Source organism: Ylistrum balloti, unplaced genomic scaffold (genome assembly GCF_031769215.1).
Source record: "Ylistrum balloti isolate Yb309-2 unplaced genomic scaffold, AGI_CSIRO_Ybal_v1 Utg370152, whole genome shotgun sequence".
In the NCBI taxonomy this organism is placed as follows: Eukaryota; Metazoa; Mollusca; class Bivalvia; order Pectinida; family Pectinidae; genus Ylistrum; species Ylistrum balloti.
The window spans coordinates 918,389-926,188 of record NW_026782152.1 but is presented as its reverse complement, the minus strand read 5'-3'; the positions used below and the strand labels follow the sequence as shown (position 1 = coordinate 926,188).

The following is a 7,800-nucleotide window of genomic DNA, read 5'->3' as shown; positions in this document are numbered from 1 at the left end:
TTGTTTCTCAGGAAACTTAGCTGGCTGTTGCAATTGTGGCCTAGGGCAAGATACTTCGGATAACATGCGGCGGTCCTCCAGCATGTTTTTCAGTTTGTTTCATAACAATCTGTTTAATTTTAGCAATTAATTGTTTCAGATCTTCTTTTTCATGTTATTTGTGAAAAAGAAAAGTAAAAACATGCAAACTTTGAGACAATATACGATTTCCATATGCCATCATTCCTGATGAAACTGAAAATATTCAAAATTTTGACAAAGGCATTAGATTGATTACACGGACTTAAGTTGTTCATATACACTTGCTGATTGGAGATGTGGTGGGAGATAGGGAAGGGGTTGTCTTCAGTTTTTAATTCCCTCGTCCCACCCCTCCTAACCCAACCCCCATCCCACTTTAAAAAAAAAAAAAAGAAAAAAATATGTAATTAACTCATCTTAACAAGCCGCTGTTGTTTGATTTTGATTGTACAGACGTCATATATATGTGTTTAGTACTAAAAACTAAGTAAGTGGAACAGGTTTAGTCAGTCAAGTTAAAAATTTATATTGAATCAACTTGTGCATAATTCAACCATTCTACGGTTCATAAAAGTCCAACCATATATCTTTAACAAAATTTCTAACTACCTTTTTTCAGAACTCATGAAATATACAACACACAATTGGGTTTTGCGTTCATAACTTCACACATGTACGAAGTGCTCATGAATTATTTGAACAAAATGTAGCGTTTGTAGCATCAAGTAAATATCAACTGCCAGTTCAAAATTATCAGTATAACATAAGTGCGAAGACACGACTTTTGTTTACTGAAATGAAAAATGATTCAACTTTAATCTAAAAAAAAATTAACAAAACGTACGAGCTTGCCAGGATTCGAACCTGGAATCTTCTGATCCGTAGTCAGACGCGTTATCCATTGCGCCACAAGCCCTCGATACAAATAGTGCATTCTCTAACGTTACTTATAACTGGACGTTTACAATAATCGAAACCGAAAATAGGCGGGTTATTTCTGCGAATACCATCCAAACAAAGACAAAACACGATTGATGTTGTGCGTTTTTATCAAACTGGATCCGTCATGAATAAACATGTAAGTTAGAGACTACAAGGAGGTGTGAAATACGCGCCGGTCTCTGGTAGACAGCCATACGCATGTACTGTTGTACATAGAATATCTTGTAGACAGGCCCTCGTGTAGATAGTTACACATGCTGTGTGAAGAAGAAATTAGATCGAAAGGTGTAGAATGTAGACTACATATCTGTGTAGACAAGCAATATATAATGTAGTAGAATCTGCAATGTCTCTAAGATTTAACCACTAAACATACAGGGACGCAATAAATTTACGGAGGCCTATTTACATGGGATCTTTTATCTATGCTGCACGACATTCGACTTGTCTGAAGAATATTTAGGATATTTAACTTAAAATGTTAGATCAATTTAGTTTGCTGCATATGTAAGACCTGTAAGTAAACATGAATCACCTGTTATTTTTTTTACTTTTTATGTTGAAAAAAAAATTAAAATTTTTATTTTTAGCTAAAATAGGCAAAATGATGTTTAATTACATATTTAAACAAAGGACATCTATATGGTACCTATACCCTACAATATAAAAAATAATACAGAACTTACCATTACAAGGTCATTTTCATTGATGACTTTAAAACATCCTGTCACCCTACATTTTGAAGGTCTTTGACTAGATAATAGATGACTGTATCTATTATTTACATGTAAATAATTAAGTAGGCTACATTCTTTTTTCATCTTATTTTTGTTTTTAATCAAAAATAATATCACAATAAAAACCCATCTGTATCTTATTATAATGCATTTATGTCCAATATCACTCGGAAAAATATAAATGTATATTTTTTTTCACTTAAAATGAATGCATGTGTTATTTAGAGCAGCCCAACTTAAAAGACTTGAATTCATATATTATGCATGGCTGTCAATAAATAATCTGGAATGTAACAGACATCTATTCACAAACAAACAACCAAGTTGTGTACGACAGAACGGTCATTATCTGGATAATCTTGTCGCTGGCTACTTTCAATCAATTCTACATTACACCAGACACGAGTAAATTATTTCATTGTACAGCCACACAACAGTAATATACAGCAAAGTACATACTTAGTATGTAACTACAGGATAAGTCAAACTGATTTACATGTAACAAGTTATATCAGACTTCCCAGTGGGCACTGGTCCCTCTAGTTGAGCCTTGAAATCACAAGTAAAAGGCTAACATTGTGCCTTATTTCATCAATTAAGATCGTAAAATATGTTTTACTGTACCGTAGTGAGATAGATGGAGAGAGGAATTCCACCACTTTACGACTAAGAAAAGAATTTCCAAACTGGTATTGTAAAAAAATTGAGGAATATATTGATTCATCAATTTTGTTTAACTTTTCAAATTAATATTTTTCTGAAAAAATCTCATCGTGAATAAGTATTGTGGCCAGTCCAACTTCTGAAAACAAAGTTGCTTGAATAATAGACATTTTCATTGAGTTAGACCCCTGTGTTTAAGTTTGCATTTTTTTTCATTTTTTTTTCTCACGGACTCTATTCTGAATCTGTGGTTTTGTTTTGTTTTTATATTTTTTTCTTTTACTTTTTTTTAGTTGGGCAGGAGTGTGTGTGTAAGTGTTTGTTTATTGAAATTGTTTATTTATTTATTTTATTAGGTTTTCTTTCATGAACTCAGCAACAAGCACTAATGTACTGTCCCTATGCTGTATAGTAAGGAACAGTCTTTACACTGAAATTATTAGAATCAGAGACCTGTACAACACATATACAAATGTACTTCTGTTAGAATCATTATTACTGTCAGTCGAATGTTCTTATCATGTACTGTGTAACTAACTAATGTCAGAAAAAAATAAAACACCCATTCTAATGATATACAGATTACCAATATTTACTAGTATATCACGTCAGGTTGTCTGTGTATAACCAGGAACATATGATACACATACTATATCATAGGTTCCTGAAATAAATAACTCCTTTGTCCTAGGTAACACTCCTCTCAATACATGCAAAAATAAAATCCACACAGGTGTCGATATCTAGTGAACACATTTTAATTCTCCTCTCATCGTGTCATCAACAATTTAAAATCAAGCTTAAATCCTGATTAAACAATTACTAAAAACCAATTATAATACAATCAAATTGGATCTAATTTAAAGAAACAAAAACACTACAGTACTTCATAAAATACTAAGGAAAAAACATGCACACTGGTTTTATCACAGTAGGCAAAAAAAAAAAGACCACAAATACTTATTTGTTACAGAAGCAAACTTCATATCTTTAATCTATACTAGACTGTTATTTAAACAGGTAAAATACATACTCTAAATTGTGCAAAGACCTTAAAGAGGCTAAAGAATTAAGGATGAGAGAAAACGGTGACCTGCATGTAATACTATATAAGGGGAGATAACTTTTTACATGAAAATGTTGAAGATACAAATAAGTCTTAAGACAATAGAAAACCCTCCCAGTGCAGTTTAGAAGAATGATGTTCAATTTGTTAGCAAAAATAATGTATAGATGGTTTAGCTGGAATACTGTACAGATGAGTTTTTTTCCTCTTCCAAGCAAATAATACAATACTTTTTAACATGGAAATGAAACATATTTTTCCCATTAATTCATTTAAGTGAATACTATATTTGAAAAGATAATTGGAAAAAGTTGAAAATGAGTTATGATGATATTCCTATTATCTACCAGAAGCACCCGTCATTACCTACTAAGCTGCTCAAACCAGTAGTAATAGCTGAAAATGTTTCCTTTTATAGGTGTATGTAGTGTTGTTTACTGGGTGCATCACTCTGTGAACAACAAGGGTGATATATTGAGTGCTGGTCTTCTTGTACTAGACTGAGGGGTTCTGAAAATCAATCTGCGGCTATACCTTGGTCACAGTTGCTGGCGACAACAAAGACAAAAAAAAATCTCCGTGCATATTGTCAGAACCCTTTGGCCTATTTTTGTACCAGCTGGTACTTCACCTCACACCTTCCATGCAGGAGGGCCAATATACTTTGGGTAACATGTCTTGCCCATTTAGACAAAGTGACCTCCGACCCCGCCTAACCTCTGAGTAAGGCTTGACCAAACATCTCAGATTTTCAAATGTGATTGCAATGTCCAATGCTCTACTGAGTCAGCTATCTATCACAGTCTCATATGTAGTAAGAATACCTAATAAAATGTGTCCTAACTGACAACTTTCTTTGTCTATTTACATGAAGGTCACTCTACAGAATACTGTCAAAGAAGACATTGAGAAATCATACAAAAAAATCAGTTATTGCTTGCAAAGATATTTGAAACAAAACTAAAATAACAGGAGTGATTTCTATTTAACAGGACTAATAAATAAATTTCATAACTGATCACATTTTCATGGAACAAAGAAAAATAACAGAAAGTGTCAACAAATAATCTTGAGCCAGAAAAAAAGGGAAATTAAAGCAAAAACAGCTGAACTATTTATAGAATTTTTTTTCAAAACAAAACAATGTCATTAACATACAAGTATAGAGATCAGAGAAATTTGATACGATATCTAACTATCTATTTATAGATATATAGAGAAACTACTAGCGATAAAGCAATTATTGTAATAGATACATCAAACATATTTCAGTACCTCTAGACAACAGAGGAGATTTCGTCTTTCTCTTTGTTTTTATTGTGGTACATATTACATATAAGGAACAAGTAACAATGTTGCGTTAAGCCCATGCCCCACCAAATTACCTCGGACTCAGTCAGAGGGTGGGCTTATTACCGGACACTGAAATAGATTATCTGACAAATGCTATTGAACAGTGATAGATATGGGTGGGCTTATTACTAAATATGGGCTTATTGCTGGATAAATACAAAATTTATTAATTTCAAAAATTTTTGTGCACTTGATGGGATTTATTTTCCTAACTTTCGTCAGCATGAATCAAAATAACTTTGTTAATATGCCACAGAATGAGGATAATTGATCATTTCCATCACCATGGCAGTCACATTTCTACACAGTTGTTGCTAATAAAGATACTAACTCACATCGGCAAGAACATGTTATGGAATGTATCGTATATCTACAGCAGATTGTCAGATAGCACTGTGGTTACAGGTGTGCCTCTCGTCTAGACATCTAGGATTCAACTCCCTGAATCGACATGAAAAATGTGAAAGGTCACCTGTGCAACCTCATTGCTTTTCCACATACAATCAGGTTTCCTACAACAGTAAAACTACATCCACATTTTCATCCAGGCCAACAAGAATTATAAATATAAGTTTGAATAACTTATTTCGTAATTGTTGTAAAAATAAATAAAGTTTATAATCTATGTGTCTGTAGAAAAAACTGATGTCATGCTACTACAGAACACATAAAATTTGAGTTGTAATCACAACCTGGTTCCTACGATTTGCTGATATATCAGACAAGCAACACCCACACAACCAGCTGACATTTGATATTGACAGATAAAACTACAAGCTGAAGTGATTTTCACTCACCATAAATAGTCGATAGGTTCAAGAGATCTCACAGTAACAATTTTTTAAAATCAACATATATTTCATAATTTTACATTAGACAGATAAAATATTGAGAAGCAGGCTTTTATAACATGAAAGTTCCATTTTATCTGAAAACTACTGTCACTATGTCGTACAGTTGTCACGGTCACGATCATTTACTTGGTTTTACTGATAAAGATGGTATTTTTGTTCTGTTCTCTTTTTTTTTGTAAATTTTTCTGTTTTTTTTTTATGATACATCATTTTATATATTTGATGTTGTGACGTTCTTTTTCTAGCGTATACTTCGTATGTAAGAATCATTTACTTACCTCTGGGTATAACTGTCTCCTTACCATCTAGAAAGCAATTTTTGACCAGAATGTACAAAATTGCCATATCTACAAGTACTGAATATAACTTTGTTTCATTAAATATGACATATAAACATAATCGATTAAAATGTCTATACTGCTAATTTTAATACATCTTATGAATATTATATTTTTAAATAAAAATTGTCAATAAAGCCAAGTACATTGTTTAATGTTACTGTTAATCTGATAAAGCTATTCAAAAATGGTTACCCCTAATGAAAGTTTTAATACAGGTAAAAGTGTAAATACTATGATACAGTTTACAGATACCTCACAGCACCACAGAAGATGTGATTCTACACGAGAAACTTTTATGGAAGGTTTAAATTTACATTAATTTCAAACTAAAGTATTGTCAATCCATAGATATACAGGACCACAAAATGATAAAGAGACAAAAAACTAACATCAATTTGTCAGAATTATTCATCTATAAATCAAGTTCCAACCAAATGATGATTTTTTCAAAAATTCTAAATTGAAGCACCACAAGTAGATCTGACTTTACAATATTTTCATTTTGTCGCCAAAAGTCTTTTATAATTGACATGATATTTTCCCATGTAAAGTATTAATCATCTATGATGTATGTTGCTGATCAGCTCTGTTATAAATAACAGGACATGTCTGTTCCATGAGACTAGAATCCCTGTTAAACAAACTATTTCACTCAAGAAAACCCATAGTGACAATTTTCAGATGTTCAAGGTACCCCAGAACCTGGCAGAATTAATCACAGTGAATGACTTGATTACACAATATACATACATATTACATTTTACAATCAAGTATATGACTCTATCACTGCAGAAAATGTCTCAGATTACAGGTTTTTTAGCTGTCAGCTCAATTATCATAAACATACAACAGCTGATTGCACAATAATTATTGTATATACATGATTGCACCGTCATTAACAAAGTCAATTATAGAAACAAATTGTTGGCAATGTAATATAGTTAATTTTTTTCTTAAAAAGAAAAAGAAAAGCTTAATTTGGTTACATGTGTTTGTACAACAATAAAGATTATAGTGTTTTGATTTTATCAGACATATGACTTCCTCTTTGTATATAGTACCAGTAGATAAAAACAGCATGATTGTAAATGTGATTTTTTACAACGCCTTTTTATAATATCTGAAAAAAAAATCCCAGCAGTTTTCATTTGACTACAATCTATCGATGGCACTTGGATGTAAAGATGTTTTGAGCTGGTAACTCTATCAAAGAACTTAGATACTATTAATCTTAACCAAAATATTTATCTTCATTTAATATTCATTAACATATACTCCCGGTCGGAGTCAATACTGCTTGGTGACAAGTGTTCCGCCTCTGTGACTCTTTCTATCTCTAGGCATCAACTCACAGAGGAATGTCAGTGTTCTGGTGATGTCCCACAGTCTACACAATACACTAAACAGGTCTCATGCACACTGTGGTTAAGGCACTAGGGCAAGCTTGATTTCTTTGATATCTTAACATCTTATTTCACAAAATCATTATCACAATTAAGCTTTTGGATTAAAATTGATGACAGAACAACATGGCTAATACAAAAAAAAAAGTATATACTACATAATTAACTATTTGTAGTTGTGAACCCTCACCAACACTGTATACTGTATACATAAATATTTTTGGCGCAATGAAATTTTAGCAGATTATCATTTTTTGCCAAATTAGCGCAACGATGAATTCTTGCATCAGCAATAACTGCTACATAAACAGTATATTAAGGATGCAATTTGTGGTATCATATTTACGCAGAAAAGTTTCCGAAAGAAAAGCGCTAAAATAACATTACCACTAAAATAAATATGTTAACAGCAATACGAGG

At 32.1% G+C, this 7,800-nt stretch overlaps 1 non-coding gene across 1 annotated transcript; it reads right to left on the bottom strand.

Moving 5' to 3' along the window:
• Positions 1-864: 864 nt before the first annotated feature.
• Trnar-acg (transfer RNA arginine (anticodon ACG)) lies at positions 865-937 on the bottom strand. Its single transcript has one exon. It is a non-coding gene; the product is annotated as a tRNA-Arg (tRNA).
• Positions 938-7,800: the final 6,863 nt, after the last annotated feature.